Source organism: Danio rerio, chromosome 7, assembly GCF_052040795.2.
Source record: "Danio rerio strain M-AB ecotype USA chromosome 7, GRCz13ab, whole genome shotgun sequence".
Classification (NCBI taxonomy): Eukaryota; Metazoa; Chordata; class Actinopteri; order Cypriniformes; family Danionidae; genus Danio; species Danio rerio.
In genome coordinates, this window is record NC_141027.1 from 1,395,406 (window position 1) to 1,413,644 (window position 18,239).

General features: G+C 35.8%; 3 protein-coding genes across 4 annotated transcripts in view; all 3 read right to left on the minus strand.

Annotated features, from left to right (window-relative positions):
* Positions 1–17,231, minus strand: part of LOC147835856 (uncharacterized) — a 163,282-nt gene extending 146,051 nt beyond the window's left edge. For both annotated transcript variants that reach the window (XM_087260538.1, XM_087260537.1), the window contains exon 1: positions 17,131–17,231. The gene's annotated coding sequence lies outside the window, so the exon portion shown is untranslated. The remainder of the gene's footprint in view (positions 1–17,130) is intronic.
* The window catches only part of alpk1 (alpha kinase 1), an 859,869-nt gene that overhangs the window by 741,567 nt on the left and 100,063 nt on the right, over positions 1–18,239 (minus strand). The window lies entirely within an intron of this gene.
* drap1 (DR1-associated protein 1 (negative cofactor 2 alpha)) overlaps positions 1–18,239 on the minus strand; it is a 660,385-nt gene that overhangs the window by 337,157 nt on the left and 304,989 nt on the right. The window lies entirely within an intron of this gene.

Consider the following 18,239-nt stretch of genomic DNA (forward strand, 5'->3'; position numbering starts at 1 on the left):
GTGCTGCTACATATGGCTGAGTTATATGTCAATTAAACAGATGAGTAGACAGTTAAAAAAGTGAGTGATTGCTCCATATTTAAAATGTCTGTACTGAAAGCTCTCGTTTTGATGTTCTATTGATCTCATGCAATCATGTGATGCAATTTTACAGGTCAGAGTTCACCAAGCGTGAACTTTACAAAGCAGCGAACTGCCAAACTTGTCGCATGAGCTTGCATTTCCGGTCTGCTGCATTCACATGGCTAAATTTGGGCAGTTGGGAGGCCAGTCTTCACTGATCTTCACTCCAGAAGGAAGAGCAGAGTGTCAAGATTCAGCCAAGTAACAGCACAGTTCTGCTTCATATATTGCAATACACAACATTATGGGGACATACTAGAGTTTAGAAGAGGACAATCTGTGGCCGTGCTTCTCTCTGGTGCATCTGTGAGCAAGACAGCAAGTGTGCATGATGATCAAGAGCCGTGGTATCCAGAGTAATGTCAGCAAAACACCAAGAAGAAGAAGCACATCCAGCTGGAGTAGCTGTGGAGGCCAGAGGAAATCGTCTGAAAGGGACGTCCTGCTGATAACCCTAATTTATCCAGAACACATCAGACCACAGCTGCCCGACTCACTACAGAATGACATGTGCAGCTCCACTCTCCTGTTTCCAGCAGAACTGCTGCTCTGGAGCTCCACAGGGTCAATATATGTGGTTGACGGCTGGAGACAAACGTGTACTCATGTGCCAATGCAAAACACTGGTTTCAGTGGTGCAGCAGTAAAAATCATGGGTAATGGACAGTGTGAAACATGTACTGTTCTTTGATGAGTCTTTCCCACATACGGTGTGGAGAAGTCCCAAAGAAGCGGCACACCCAGACTGCTGATGCTTAGAGTGAAGCATGGTGGGGGATCACTGATGGTCTGGCCTCAATATCATGGAATTCCATATAGGTTGAATACTTGTGCTAGATGGGTGGGAGGTCACTGCCATTGGCTAACCAATTATTGAGGAGCCAATGGGTCAAACATTGTATTCTTACAGTGGTAATATCAGGATTAATTAATATCATGATATCACGGTATTGTGATTACTGCTCCAAAATAAGTTATTTTTAAATGTCTGGATAAAAAACAACAACTCATTGAACACAATATATTTTATTTTAAGAAACATTAAAAAAAATTTGGACCAGTAGCTTTTGATGTAGAAGTTCCTTTTCTGGTCAAGATACTGTTGTCCTAAAAAACTAAAAAAAAAAGATGTGAAAAATATGTCAAAAACAAACAAACAAACCAACAAAAAAAACTTCAATATACCTTAGGAACGGTATATCAGAAAACGTTGGCAGTTTTAAAACCTTGAATTTTCCAAACCGTGGTATACCTTGAAAGCGGATGAAATCAGGATGACAATGCACCATTGCACACAGCAAGACTGGTGACAGAGTGGTTTGATCAACATGAAAATGAAGTTTAATCGTGGCCTACGCAGTCACCTGAAGAGGTCCTGAAGTGCCTGCAAGGTCCTTATAGTACAGAGGGCACATGAACAGGCCGATCTGAAGTTTGCTACTGAACATCTGAATAAGTTGTGAGACCAAAATCAACACATGCAAACTCGCCATGTATAAAAAATGCTGCCTGTGACCTCAAGAACACCATCCCTACTGTCAAACATGGAGGGGAAAACATTCAACCTATGAAGTTTTTTTTTTCTGCTAAGACAGGACAACTACACAGCATCATAGGAGTGATGAATGGGGCCATGTATCGCCAGAACTGGAATGAGAACCATTAAAAATGTGTCATGGATGAGTATTCCAGCATTACAATGACCCAAAGCACATGGCCAGTTCAACAAAGGAGTGTCTCAAGAAGAAGCACATTAAAGTTCTGAAGTGGCCAAGCCAGTGTCCAAACCTCAATCCCATAGAAAATCTGTGTAGGGAGCTGAAAGTTTGTGCGGCCAAACAATGAGCCTCAAAACATTAATGACATAGAGAGTATTTACCAAGAGGAGCGGGAGAAAATCCCTCCAGAGATGTGCAAACCTGGTGGCCACAGTGGCGTAGCGGACGGGCCCGCAGGGCACGCACCGCGGGGGGGCCCCGCGTGATTAGGGGGCCCCACGTCGTCGCGATTTTTAATAATTGAAAATCCAGGAATCGCAAGAATCAAACTCTTGGGAACAACTGTGGTCGGAACCAAAGTTCACAGGTCTGTGTTCTCTGAACTCCGCTCAAGCGGTGGACTACTTCATTCTGATTGCTTGCCGCCGAACCGCGTCATGGCCAATGAAGACGCGCCGCTGTTTCTCGCCGCCGGTTCTCGTTAAAAAATGAATGACTTCTGGCTACTTTTACGCTCTCGCCACTTTCGGTTTGTGATCGCTCCTCAGTTTGAAGGATTCCCCGCGTTGTCACGCCACTCCGCCTCCTTTCCCCGCTCCTCAATTTGTGACATAGATATATACACTAGATATCGCATAGCGACCCTGAGCATGCGTCTATAGCGCCGCCACATTGGAACAGTGCTCCCAGGACAAATGTCAATCAACTGCACTAGTCAAGACAGTGTTATTACGTGAAGATGCTCGACTTAAGCGCTGTCTACGAGTGTAGTAACGAGCAAACAAAGAAAACAAAGCACAAAGGCAGAACATTTCATAGGATTAAGTTTTTTACGTTTTTGTATGTTTTGAAATTTATGCTAAACAGGTCACGTTATTGATAATAATATCTATAGTCACTTACTGCATTCACCATAAGGCAAAGTAGCACTAACTCGCACTAAACACTCGGTTTATGCTAGGTTTGTTGAATAAATCAGCAAACAATGCAAAAGAAATATGACAACGAGATGCTGCGCTGCCAGAAACTTGTGTTATTGTCGGCTAATGTTAGTGAAAGAGTCGTTCATAACGGAGATTCATTCACAAACAAATCGCTCTCTCCATCAGTAAGAAAAGTGAAAGCAGGAGAGGAGCTGTATTTCAGCACATGATTAGATCAAATTTAACAGGGAGAGTGAATAGTACATTTTCATACACACAAACACAAGCATTTGTCAGGAATGCCCGTGCGATAAGTGATCCATCAATGTAGAAAAGTGATGTCAAATAAAAATTTTCATATTAAAAAAAAATGCATACTAACATCCAGGAAAACTCCCGATCATAGATATATGTGTATATCTATATCTATGTGTATATCCCCCCCCCCCCCCCCCCGCCTTCAACTGGGGGCCCCGTCGGTGATACCTGCAGGGGGGCCTCCGCATTTTGCGCTACGCCACTGGGTGGCCAACTACGAGAAATGCCTGACTTCTGAGATCGCAAACTCGCTAAATGCTTATTTCCCTCTTTCAAGTGCAAATCAGTTCGTTACTTTTTTAATGTATTATCTGGATTTTTTTTGTTGTTGCTGCTGTTTTGTCTCCACATTTAAAATAAACCTAACATAAGTCTGACCGGGAACTGCATTGTTCACGTCTGCAGTCGTGTGCTTTCCTGTTTGCTCTGTTTATGTAGCCCTGTTAGCGTGGTAATTTAGACAATAAGCTGTTCACAGAGTAACAATAACGCACAGTTAAAAAGGTTAAAACAATGTTTGTGTAGTTGTGTCGAATTGTATGCACTTGTGGGAGTTTTATGGTTCGTTTAAATTACTCTTAAATTACTCTTTAGCAGACAGTAGTAGGCAATAGGCTAGGTAACTTTAGCATAGCTTGTCATCACTCATTAACTTAACTTCGTTGAAACTCTGCACATGGATTTGGGCAACCAAATAGAAAAGAGTGTGGCTGCAGCTGAGCCATCTCTTGGTCCTGCACCAGTTAAAAAAACCTGCTCAAGTTCAGTGTGGAAGCATTTTACTGTCAGCGCTGCAGATAAAGCCAAAGTGATGTGTGCAAAAGTGAAATCAGCAGAGGCAGAGATGTCAAACATCTGTCATCATCTGCTATGCATTATCACATTGACTTAAAGCATACTCCTCTGGTACTGTCTGCCAAACCCCCAAAAGCACCAATCCCCCCACCAGCACTAAACCATCATCAGAACCATGTGCTGCCAAAACCTTCACAAGCACCAAATCATCAACACAGCCATGTTCTGCCCCCTGCAAGTCAGTTTTAATCACATATTAGCTGCATTTAATGCTAAACAGGCTTATCCACATAAAACATAAAACATTTTTAAAAAATCATTTTGTGCTTATTTTTTGGCAGACAGTTGACAATATCAGGGCTGCATCTTTCAGTATTATATAGAGTGCAACTTTATTTTCTGCCAGATCTCCCATTCAGGGGTGATAAATTTTAGTTCCTGAAATCCTGTGCATTAGAAAGGAGTTATTTTAAAAGAAGAATACAATGTTCACAATGGTATTTTATCCCCTTGTTAAGTGTGACGTCACGCGGAGCGGCCACCGGGTCCAAGCTCTCTATTCAACTGGATGGGGAGATTCATGAAATGGTAATAATAAACGTTTACAAAGAGATTTAAGGCTTTCGAAAAATACGATCGCAGTATATATGTCCATGCCTAATATCCGATGGCCAGAAAGTGATTATTTTTTTTAATAAATTGTTAAATTTTTGGTATTTGATATGCAGCAAGCCTAGAGATTGTTGTGTACACTATGACTTTATATAAAATTAACTTTAATGTGTGATAGGAATAAAACATGATCATAAACAAATGATTTCTCCACTCAAGTGAATGGCGGCTTGGACCCGGAAACAGTATACATACGTCACAAACACGTCACCACTTAACAAGCGGATTAGTTGTTGCTGTAACCATGGATGAGGAAATGGCTGTAGCCTGTTATGTTATTTTCTTTTTTAATGATGTTCCTTGTTACATGTTCCAAAACATTAACCAATATTGCATATCCATAATTATTATAAAGGATATAATTAAAGAATATCTGCACTATAACCTAAATTAGAAGTGTAACACAATTGTTTTTTTGTTTTTTTTTGCCCATTTTGAATTTTACTTGAATACAAATACTTTTAGTATTTAGGTGTCGAAATACTTGCTGCTCTGCACACCTCTAATATATATATATGTTAGGCAGGCATTTTAATCTTTAGATTTTATTCTGTAGATTTTGAAATCTTAAATTCTTAAATCCCATTTTAAATGTTAAATATTATAATTAAATTTATCTAATCAACACGTTTATTATACAAACATGTATAATTAAACCTGTGTAACTACTGCAATATTTGGCATATTTAAATTTGCATACTTGTCTTTTTTAGATGTTTGTGTTGATGATTAATGATGTCAATGCAGTGTGTCAACAACTCTTCCTGGTTAAGTTTTGGTTTCTTTTCTTGACGCTTTCTTGATAGTAAAATATCTTTTAAACACTAACATTATTAATGAAGCACATCTCGCACAATAGTATCAATTGATGCTATTAAAATGTGGCAGTACATAACTTAAAGTAGTTACACTTTAACTTGATCCACTGCAAAAATGCTTTAAAATTGCAATAATTATATTGTCTAAATTAACAAACAATTGATATAAACATTACTGTCTTTTGCGATACTTTTTACTATCATTGTGCACTGTTCAATTGAATATTTCTTTACGTTGTTGCTGTTTTCTCTCCATTCACTTCCATTATCATGACATTTACTGATTGTAAAGCCATGACAGAATATAATAATCATGCATTCTTGATTGGTGCTGGCTGGGATTAAGAGGTACAACATTTGTACTATTCATCATCACATGCAGTTCAAAAAAAGCTTCGTTTCTGGCTTTTATATGGAGTAGTAAAGAGCAGACTAGGTGTGCTGTGCATGCATAAATACACTTAAAATGTTTTATTTACCCTATGTGGTTCTGAGAGAGGAGGGACTTATTTTGCTTTTCTCAGATCTCTTGCAGAGATCTCTCTTGAGACAAATTGCATCTCTGCCCACAAGAGGAAAAACAGCAATAATCAAGAATGTAATCAATAAATGTCATTATGATGGAAGTCTACGGGTAAAATCAGCTGCCAAAGTATTTTCCCAAAATATACTGCAAACTCAAATTTGTCAGCAAAAATCACCCCATTTGCTGAAACAGAGAAAGATGAGGCCAAATTAAGCCTCAAAATCAGCCCAGAGTGGGGGAAAACGACCCGACAGCACACAAGGGTTATAAATGTACAGAGATTTGTTTACACACTGGATGTTCTGCGCAACCTAGCAACATAAAACTGAAAACATTTTCTAAATAAGTCCCACGCTCACTTATTTGTGGCCACACTGCATTTCTGGTGGTCATGCATCATCAATTCACAATCAGTGACGCAGGATTTACTTTGAAGAATCTTATTTTTTCAACCTGTCAGCTCTGTGTGTGTTTCCGTCATTCCTGAGCAAGATAAATACGAGTAGAAAAGAGGTGTCGAAAGTTTTGATCCCAAAAGCGTCACTGGCTGTGAAATAGATAGATCTGTCACCACAAATAGCATCAGACTCCGAGGAAAAATCAACTAAATGACAGTTTTCCATTGTAACTGTAGACACACATGTTTTTAAAGAAGGTAAACCACATACTTGAATTAATTTGTGCTATTATAACAATTTACTGACGAACACACAAATTATAGTTAAGTAGGCTTGCGGAGTAACACTCTCATCTTTAAACATTAGGGTTAGGCAGTGAAACAGGGGTCAGATTACAATGATTGTGTATGGATTTCAAAGACTATAAATGTGGGAAAAAGCATACATATGTATATATAAGTGCTGTCAATCGATTAAAAAAACAACAACTAAATCACACTTTTTTTTTAAATTAATCGCGATTAATCACATTTAAAGGACTGAAACTTGTAATTTGGGCTATTTAAATGTAAAATTACAGTAAACGCAAGACAAAAACTATTTAAATTCAAAATACAATTCATTATTAGAAGTTTTGTTTAACTTGTAACACAGATTTGTTCATGTAAACAACAAACCCAGAAAAAACCATCAAGGTCCTGCTTGACAGCCATAATTATTATAGAAATAAAAACACAGGCATGTTAATGCCCTTTGAATTTCAAAACAATCAATGCCAATTGATTTCCAAGTTAGATTCTAAGTGGACTGCAAAAAAATGCCAAAATACAGGCATTGCAGATATGGAAAATAATAATAACAATAAAGTATTGAATACAAACAATTGTACTCATTTTAAAGTTGTATTGCTGATATTTTGAGAACATTAATTATAAAGCAGAAAAAGTTTTGCTTAGTCCTCCTTTACATTCAGAGAGTTGCTAAAACAGTCCAGTCTGTTGCCATTATCGGGGGACAATGTGGACCTTTTGTTTTGAATGATGTGAGTTGAGAGTGAGAACAGGCAGGATCACAAGCAGGACTACTGAATCAGCATATGCATTTCGGTGCCTAATTTTGTGGCCACTGGTGCTTTATTCCTTTACAAATAATATTTCCTAAAACGTTTGTTTTTGTTATATTAAATTTGTATTTATTTTAGATTTAAAAAATGTTTTAAAAAAATGTTAAATAAAAGCAGTTTAAATAAAATAAATCAAACGTTTTTAAGGGCAATATTATTAGCCCTCTTAAATGTCACCTAAAGCCGATCTTACAAAATAACTAATGAAACTTTAAATTCAACTGTATAAGATATTCTTATATTTAAAATCTAAACTTTAAGTATGTGATTTGCATATACTACAGTGTGTCAGATCTCTATACGAGACAGGGCCGAAGTGGGACTCCTTTTTTTAGCCCTGGAGTTTCAAGCATTAGACCTGCCCACCTCAGTTCACGACTTTCTAATTACACTAATCACGTCTTTTTCAAGAAAACAGCTGCTTTAGAACTTCAAATGTTCAACAACCTTAGAGTTTCACATGTCTTAACAATAAAAATGAAAAAAAAAAATGAAGAATTACTTAATTGAGGATCGATCACGGATCGACAACGTCGTATCGCAATGTGCTGACCACTGGACCACAATGGCGCTGTTATGCGTGTGTGTCCGGAAGGATAGTTAAATCATCATTACCCAGAAGGCTGCATTTTGCTCATGGGGCTGTGAGACAATACATAAGAAGAGCGGAGCTGCGGCAAAATAATGAATAAAAAGAGTGAGGCTATGGTCAAATAAATAAATAAATGAAAAAAAGTGCGACTGCTGAGATTGCAAGCAGCTAGAAACACCGGCCCTCGCGGCCAAAAAACGGACCAGCCGACCGGGAACTCTCCCGGTCCTCCCGATTGGACAATCCAGGCCTGATACGAGATGAAAGCTGCTTCTTCTTTGTCTGGAGTTTGATTGACACCCTGTAAGTGTGACCTTTGGAGACACTTAAAGGCTTTAAATCAGATGCTTAAACTATTATTCCTGAAGACACGAGAACAAAAGCTGACACGTCTAATCATCTGAACAGTGCTTTAAGGTGTGGTGACTGCAGTATAAGCAGCAGAATAACACCTCGATTACTCTTTACATAACCAAAGGTAACCCAACACCTGCACAACACAGCCAAAAAAACATTAAGTAGTATTTTAAATCAAATCAGTAGCCTGAAGACAAGATTTATTAACACACAGAAAACAGTATTCTCCATTGCTCTGTTAATGCATTTATATTTTAATACAGGCAAAAATACTGTGGTTTAGGGCTGAATGATGTTAGAAAACACTGGCATTGTGGTATTGTGTTTCTGTGATTATATTTATTCTATATCCATGTGAGTGTGTTTTACAGTAAAAGTCAAATGTAGCCCTTGTGTTAAATTTTAACAAAGCACAAGTATTTTTTCAACATTTTTGAATATAATAGTTTTAATAATTAATTTCTAATGACTGATTACTTTTGACAATGTCATGATGACCATACATAATATTATTATATTAAAGCAGGGCAAAGATTAATTGCTATTAATTGCATTCAAATAAAATGTGTGTGCTGTCTGTATTTATTATCTTTATGTAAATATATGCATGTATCTGAGAAAATGTTAATTTATATTTAGATTAAATAATAAATGTATAAATTGGTTTGCATAGTTTAGTTTTTTTGTGTGTTTATCACATATGCACAATAAAATACACACATACAGTTAAAGTCAGAATTATTACCCCCCCTGAGTTATTAGCCCCCCTGTTAATTTATTCCCCCAATTTCTGTTTAAAGGAGGAGCAGATTTCTTCAACACATTTCTAATCATAATAAATTTAATAACTCATCTCTAATAACTGATTTATTTTCTTTGTCATGATGACAGTAAATAATATTAGGCTAGATATTTATCAAGGCACTTCTATACAACTTAAATGACATTTAAAGGCTTAACTAGGTTAATTAAGGTAACTAGGAAGGTTTGGGTAATTAGGCAAGTTATTGTATAATGATGGTTTGTTCTGTAGACTGTTGGAAAAATATTTAGCTTGAAGGGGCTAATAATTTTGTTTAAAAAATGTGTGTTTAAAAATTAAAAACTGCTTTTATTCTAGCCAAAATAAAACAAATAAGACTTTCTCCAGAAGAAAAAATATTATCAGAAATACTGTGAAAATTTCCTGAATCTGTTCAACATCATTTGGAAAATATTTAAAAAAGAAGAAAAAAAATCAAAAGGGGGTGAATAATTCTGACTTCAACTGTATGTATGTTTAAGCAAACTTTTATTTTTGATGCTATTAATCTTAGCCCAGCATATGTGATATAATTAAAGAATTTAATTATAAATTCTTAAGCAAATATACAAAAGAAATAAACTGTGCTTTAGGGTTTATATATGTATAATGATATACTGTGTATAATGTTTCCAGTGTTACTAGTAATTATATCATTGTTGAATATTGAAGTGATATTTAATAGTGCTTAGGATTGTAGCTCGTCAGAATGTATGAAATTGATCCCCATGTTACACTGTATAAGATCTCAGGTGTCAGAAAATCTTTACATCAATAACAATGTGTGTAAAAAGCATACATGCATAAGAAAACTCAGCTGGAATCTGACCCCATCTATCTTACTTTTCATTATTTGCCTCTGTATAATGTGGATTGTGTCAGAGCTGCTTTACAAAAAGCACAATAGAAATAAAGATGACTTGACATGCATCGATCAAAATCGAACGAAAATCAATACAAAATAAATTTTGGCATTTGGAAAATGTGACAAGACAGAAAACAGATACACAGACAATCTAAAACTCTAATCTTATCTTTAAAAAAAAGCAAAGACAATGAAGTGACACTGAGAGGGATTTGAGAGGGTGTGCCTTAAAAAATGAAGCAGAATTTCTGAGATTTAAGTTTATGATCGACTAGTTTTCAAGTTACGTAAAAAAAATTAAACTGAAATAGCAGTTCAACTACTTAAAGTACAAAAACAAGCACAATCTCTAGAGTTGAGGCTTGACTACATGAAAGCCCTTAAGCTAAGAAATTCTTCAGTTATAAGGTTAAGAGATCCTTTAGTAAGACTCGGGGATAGGTTAAACTTGAGTTAATTTTCCTGAAGTGTTTCAAAGCATTGCTACAAAGTCCTAAGCAAGCTAAATGTAAACTATAGCATCACTTTTTTGCAATTATATTCTAATCTAATCATGAGGTCTAAGAGTGCTTTCACACATAAACTTTTGTCTCGTTTGCGCAGTTAGCATGGTTCGTTTGGCGTATGTGAATCTAGCAATTACGCTCAAATCCACGCCAAATCAATCGGTCTGAGATGGCCTGAATGAGGTGGTCGATTGTAGTGAGAAAGGAATACAATCTAACGAACTGACGAAATAGGCTATATCACAGGGCTAAACGCTAAAAGATTTTTCCAATGGGAAAAGTAGAATTTTACATGAAAATATTCCAAATACTTAATTCTTAGCCACATATCTTTTAAATGTCTCAAAATAAGTTTACATACATTACATACTTTTCCCCTAACATATCTTTTCTTGAAAAAGTGTAAACATTTTATTAACTGAATGTATTTAACAGACTGTACAAGTCAGTGTCCTCATGAAGTAGCTATGAATACAGGTATAACCATTAAACAAATGTTATCGTAAGGAGGATTAAACATTGTTGGTAAAAACAGTTAATAAATAAAGCTTGTTGTTGGGGAGTGGATGGCTGTTATCCCAATTGGGTAAGTATACATGGACAAAACAAAGACATGTTTAAAATGATGTAAGAATTTTAGCCCACATTTTGACTCGCCATGTTTTGAGAAATCACCAACAAATTCCTGAAATCACAGGCAAACCAGTGCTTGTTCATGTGAAGAGCAATCACACAGTTTGAACTGTATCACAAACGCCATCTGAGAGAATCACTGATTAGTCGCAGACATGCGTGAGATATTTGGCGTGCTAAACATCTGAAGCTGTCAGTGATTCAAATCATACTGTGAGAAATGTGTTCTGAATGATAACATTGATGATCACCTACAGCCAATGAGAGAGCAGTCTCTACAGGGTATCTGTCGGCCTACCACTTTACTTCTTTCTATTTGGACCCAAGAAATAGAGGAAAAACTAGTGGAAATTTGACAGGAGCACCCGTGTGCTCTGAGCAACACCAGAACTGGGTCAAAAAGAAAAAAGTTGAAGTGAAATTGCTAAAACTAAGCAAAATAAGCACATTCTACCCCACCAAAGGCTTCTTTCTTATTTGTTAATAACTAAAGATATACTGTGTGTAGGGCTGGGTATCATTCCAAAATTTTCTATACCGATACCCTGAATTCGATACCTGTTCCGAATGATACTTTTTTCGAAACTTTTATTTTAAGAAATATATTTTAAACATAATCAGAAATATATTTTAACAAAATTAAATAACACATAATCTCTGAGAAACTTTGGTTTTATTTTTTTAGGATGTTTGAGACACTTTTCACAGCAGGCTTTTCTCTAAGACCAATAAACAAAGCAACAAAAGCACAAAATGAGCAAAGTGTAGTTAACACAATATATTAGTGCAAACAGTTTTAATAAAGTTCGAGCAGTTTTATGTAAATCAATTTTAAGTATTTGTGAGGTTTACTGCTGCTTGAAGGTTTAGTTCACCCAAAAATTTAAATTCTGTCATTAATTATCTTTAAATGAAGATATTTTGGATTTAATCCAAGAGCTTTCTGATCCTCCTATAGATAAATCAATGAATAAAGTTATTTTTGTTTACTTTGCACACAGAAGTATTCTCGCAGCTTCATATAATTATGATTGAACCACTTATATCACATGGACTTATTTTACTGTTTTTGGTTCCTTTCTGGGCATTGAAAAATGCACATCCAGTAAATCTAATCTTTCTCCTCAGTAGAAAAAGGCAGCAACAATAAAACTGTAACGATCCTGTGGCATTCACCTTTCAGCAGGAGCAGAGACTATAACATTAATGTGAAGAAAACATGAAAGCTAAACTGTTAATGCAGCCAAGGATAAGGACATTTAAATAAGATAGGTTTAATGTGATGTAAAGTTCATCATTTACTGTTAACCTTAAAGCATTTTAGTATCAACTCAGCTAGGTATTTAAAGCCATCGAAACAGTACATAACGTACATAACAGTACATACGAGTAACAGTACACAGTACACAGCGTATGTTAGGTCCAAAAAAAGGATTAATAAGTTTACCCCGCACAAACCCTGTTTACACTGTCAGGTCTTGATGCCCAATCCCGATTTGTTGCTTATATCAGATTTTTGTGCTTGTCCGTTTACACGTTCATTAAGGTTGTATTCACACTATCAGTGTGCCAGTCAGAGCACGGTTCACTTGGGCTTTGGCGCGGTACACTTGTGTGCAGGGCTTAAATGAACTACACAGGCTCTGAATCCGGATGTGTGTGTGCACTGGTGTTGGAGAGAATAAAGTTGCTCTGTGTAGCCTACAGTGCATGTATTATTAGCGACAAAAAGCAAAAGTTACAACATGAAGTTCGCCTAAATTTAAGGTGATTTTGAGGCGGAGGAGGTGGGAAAGGGCCGTCAGCTTGGGCTTATGTCTGTTTACCTTTCGGAGCCCCAGCCATCGCGCTTTAATCCTCATCAGTCACTGAGGACGACACTTGTGGTGGGCACGTTGTTATGATGACTGCGCCGGCGTGATCTTCTTGCAGTCAAACAATGCAACAACGCAGTGTACGCATTACAGCCTCACATTTGACAAGCTCTGAGCGAGTAGGCGTAACCGCCATAAACTTTTGATTTTCAAGACAGCCTCGCTGCAGCCAATTACCAGCATTTGATCCGGACACGTTGACAAGATTATACCCTTGGGTATCGAAATTTGGTACCGAACGAAAATACTTTTTCTACTGTGGAGAAATATTTTTTCGGTCGGTGCTTAAAAAATATCAAACTCGATACCCAGCCCTAACTGTGTGACCTCATGTTGTTTCCATGTCACTTCTTGCATGTTTGTTTGAGAGACGTAGGTTGTAAACTAAAAAACAATAGCCCCTTTCACACATACAGACCTTTTCGGAAAGTTACCGACAATTTTCCGGAAAGGTCTGTTTGTGTGAACAGGCCCATTTTGAAAATACCGGTAAATTTGTTCTGGCTATTTTCCGGAAAGAGAAGTTGTAACATTAGCGCTAATTTGCCGAATTCTGCGCTGTGTGAATGCAGAAAAAAGATTGCCGGAAAGCGCAGCCGTTTAGAGCTCATTTCTGGTTAATTATGTCAGAATTTACCGCTATTTTGGAATAGATGTGTGAATGGTCTTTTCCGGAAAAATTCCGTAACGTCCTCGCCTGTGTGAACAGCACTTTTTTTAACTTATACCAGTATCAGAAGTCGTTCCGGAAATTTTCCATATATTTACCTGTATCACTGTGTGAAAGGGGCTGATGTTGTCAGCAACAGCGACTCGAAAAAGTTTATCTTGTTCCCAAATACAAATATTTTTGAAGTATTTGTTCGAAATAAGTATTTGTAAAAAAAATAAACTATTTGTGCTTTTCCGAATACCATATTCCAGTTCAGGTCAACCCCTACTTTCTACACACATGAGAAGCATTATCTCTTTGAGTTGTTTTAACCCAAATGCCATTGCTGGGTCAAAAATTAACAAACCAAAAGGTCTTGAAAAAAAATTTATTTAAAAATGATTCTTGTTAGTGTACAGATAATGGATAAACATAATTAAACTCTTCACAGAATTCACAGTACAACAGGTTTCTATTCTGACCAGCAGGTGGAGCCAACAGACAATCATACTTTCATAACCAAATATACAGTAGAGCGATCAGCAATCAGTCTGCTCAGTCAGTGAGGAATTAAACAATCAATAAAAAACAAGCAGCAAAACCTCAGACACAAGTTCATGATCACTAGTTCAAGAACAGAAATTAGCTTGAGTTTAAAGGCTCTAAACAATGAACCATATGACAACAGAAATATCTCAATACATACAATAGTTATGTAAATCTCATATCAATTTCTTCAGTTTATAAGCCATCATTGAGTCTATTTGTTTATGTATGTAAATAAAAATGTATTTTTGTATATATGAATTCTAGTAATATTATTGATTATTATGCAAATGTTTATATGATTTATTTGCAATAAAGCTTGTATAGTAATATTTTCTATATTTTATTGGATATATGAGAGATTTGCTTTGTTTATCAAACATTTGGATCGAATTGAATCTGCATTGTAAACATTTAATAATAGTTTAAAAAGTGCTTATATTTTAAGCTTAGTTACAATACTCCCAGACATCATTATGCAAATCCATAGATTTTTTTTTTTTTTTTTTAACAAAATTCTGTGCAAAAAATGTCTGCAGATTCTGTCTGGCCCTGCTTACAGTGTATAATAATGCTGGCTTGTCGTAACACTAAATTTGGCTCATATGGAGATCATCTGGGTTTAAAAGGGCTAATACAAAAATTAGTTATTATTACAACTTTTTAGTTTTAGTAGTATACATCAGTAGTTAAAAGTACATTATACTACTGTTTATCAGCTATGTATAGTTAACACAACAGTAAGCTGCAGCATTCATTAATAAAGAGCTGCAAATAATGCAGTATAACACACATCAACCATAGTATCGTTCAAAAACACTATAGTATTTACTATAAATCGCTATAGTGAAAAGCACACAAATTGCGACCTAAACACAAGAAAGTACATAGCACAACAAATAAATCTAATTTTAAGGTTGTTCATATGAACATTACAGGGATTTCACTTTTTCATGGCCACCAAATTCAATTACTTTTTAAATCACTAATATTTTAAATCGAGTGCCTTTGTAATTCACACAGCCCCAGCATATGTAGCACCATGAAACTTCCTGTACTTAACATTTCACATTTCATTTACACTTGATGAGCAATTCCAGCATTAATGATGTGAAATTTGAAATAAAAAACTTAAAACATAAATGCACATAGAATTATGTTAAGAAATATGTTAATATTGTATTGAAAAATCTGTTTATATTTTCCAAAATATTAATCACAGAGTTATTGAACAAGAAAAATATAAAAATCTGTAACCATTTCTTATATGAGGAAAATAAAACATGTGTTATGGGTGTGACCAAAAAAAGGTCTGCGAGTTTACAGTACACAACATACTTTCACAACCCTACAGAAACAAAGCTAATCAAAAAGAGCAGAGTTGCTCTCTACAGAACAAACATGATTGACTATATTTTTTTTGTCATTTATGAGGGAAAAGCTTTACTATGGATGTAACATCTCTCTGTTATGGATGTGACAAAAGTGAAATACTTCTGTAAATCAGATTTAATTGTTTAAAAGTAATGATTTGGGACATGTTTGAGTATTTTTACAGTATACTGTCCAAAACAAAACTATACACTAACTGTGAAAACTTAATTTTTTCAAGGCAAGGCATGGAATTGCTCTAATACTTACATTAAATGTCATAACGATGATGTTTTGAATGTCATTTTTAACAATGTGGATCGTTTCAAAGTCATCTTCAAAGAACTTTAATTTAATTAGATAAATTCTGTACTGGCAATATTCAAATGCAGTTTCTGAAGTTTTGATAAAATGCATTATTAATTCTTGTATAAGATTGATATATAATATGGATTTTAAGATTATTTAAGATTATGGATAATTAAGATTTTAAATTCAAGCACTTTCAAGAACCTGGGTTTTATTTTTAATTACTTTCCATGAATTCATATGTGAGCATTGTATTGAAATGTCAGTTTATATTTTCCAAAGCAACTAACCACACAGTTATGGGATCAGAAAAATATATCAGTCTGTAAACATTTATTATACTTTAAATGAGGAAAATAAACATGCGTGATGGATGTGACCAAAAAAAGTTAGCGAGTTTACAGTCTACAACATACCTTGCAGAAATTCAGTGAATTAAACTAAACAACCCAAGAAAAACAAAGCTAAAGGATTTATTTTATTTAACATTTTTTGCATCTATTTATGCTTCATTATGGATGTGACAGATGTGAAATTGCTACTCGTGTGAGTTTGGTAAATCAAATATAATTGTTTGAAAACATTAACAGAGACATTTTGTGTATTTTTTTCAAAACTGTAACAATATTTTGCTGAAAACGTTATATTTTTCATGGCAGAGTTTACACTTGCATACAGTTGCTCAAGTATGAAAGTGAAGCACATTCAACAAGCGTGCGAACACATATTAGTATTGCAACGATGACCCAGCACACCTCATACATGACTGTAAACCAGATTGAAAATAAAGGAAAACCAAAACTAATATTTTTTACTAATAATATACTTGAATTAAAGTAATTTGATCGTCGATTAAGGAGTCGCGCAGATTTGAATAATAACGTTACTCAAAGACGTAACGCTAAACCTGAATTTCATTACAGGTCGCATGTAGGCCTAATTACGGTTACTGGTTCAACAAGTGACCACAACTGAATAAAACAATACACAAAGGTAAATGTCTTCAGACACGGCTCAAACACGCTTTAAACATGACCCAATGCTAAATAAGATTATAAACCGCTAGTGGGCTAAAGCTCATGTAAAACCAAACACAACAAACATCTGACAGAAACTCTTCCCGCGCATTCTCCTCACAAAATCGACCGTGGCGTCAAACATTACATGCTCTCAGATCGCCAACATTAGAAGAGGTTACATGTTTCTTACCTTAAAGTTGACGACGGTGACTTTTAACGCGGCAATTTGCGATGACTAGCATACATAACGCCAACTCGACCGTTAATGGCGGGTTGCCAGATGTACGCAACAAAACAACGCAGTGGACGCGTTTCACAAGATGACGCGTGTAACGGTCACCGGTGGAGTAAATCCTTGACAGATTTAATATTTGGATTTTATTATTATTATTGTTGCACGTTTATAAAGTTATACGTTCTAATATATCTTCTTTGCAAAAAATAAAAATAAATAAAATAAAAATTACTTTCAGGCTGGGTCATATCATTTGACTTTCTTTTCTCTTCTGGCTGCCTTTATTAGTCTCGCACTCTATTTGTTTTTCTTTTTTAAAAATCGTAAAAACACTATCCTGTAGTATTTTTTTTTATTATTTGAGCAAACAGCAAAAGAAAATAAATATTTGTGGTACTCTCGCATCTCTATATTTACCCAAATCATGATGACTTCACTGCTGAGGTACACTGATTTGGGCTCATAATTCAAAATGTGGCGATTTAGTGGCGCAGTAGGTAGTGCTGTCCCCTCACAGCAAGAAGGTTGCTGGGTCGCTGGTTCGAGCCTCGGCTCAGTTGACTTTTCTGTGGAGTTTGCATGATCCCTGTATTTGCATGGGTTTCCTCCGGGTGCTCCGGTTTCTTCCACAGTCCAAAGACATGCAGTACAGGTGAATTGGGTAGGCTAAATTTTTCGTAGTGAATGAGTGTGTGTGGATGTTTCCCAGGGGTGGGTTGCGGCTGGAAGGGCATCACGTGCATAAAAAAAGTGCTGATAAGCTGGCGGTTCATTCCACTGTGGCAATCCCGGATTAATAAAGGGACTAAGCCGACAAGAAAATGAATGAATGAAATGAATGAATTCAACATGTACCACTGCCCTTTAGAGTATTATTAAATAGGGTGGCACAGTGGTTCGCACTGTCTAGAGAGAGACTTCCATCTTCAACTCAAGTAAAAGAACAGATACTCATGTTAAAAATGATTCTGGTAAACGTTGACGTTCTGACTACACTTTTGTACTCAAGTAAAAGTAAAGAAATATGGCCTAAAGTGTGTACTTAAGTAAAAAAAGTATTCATT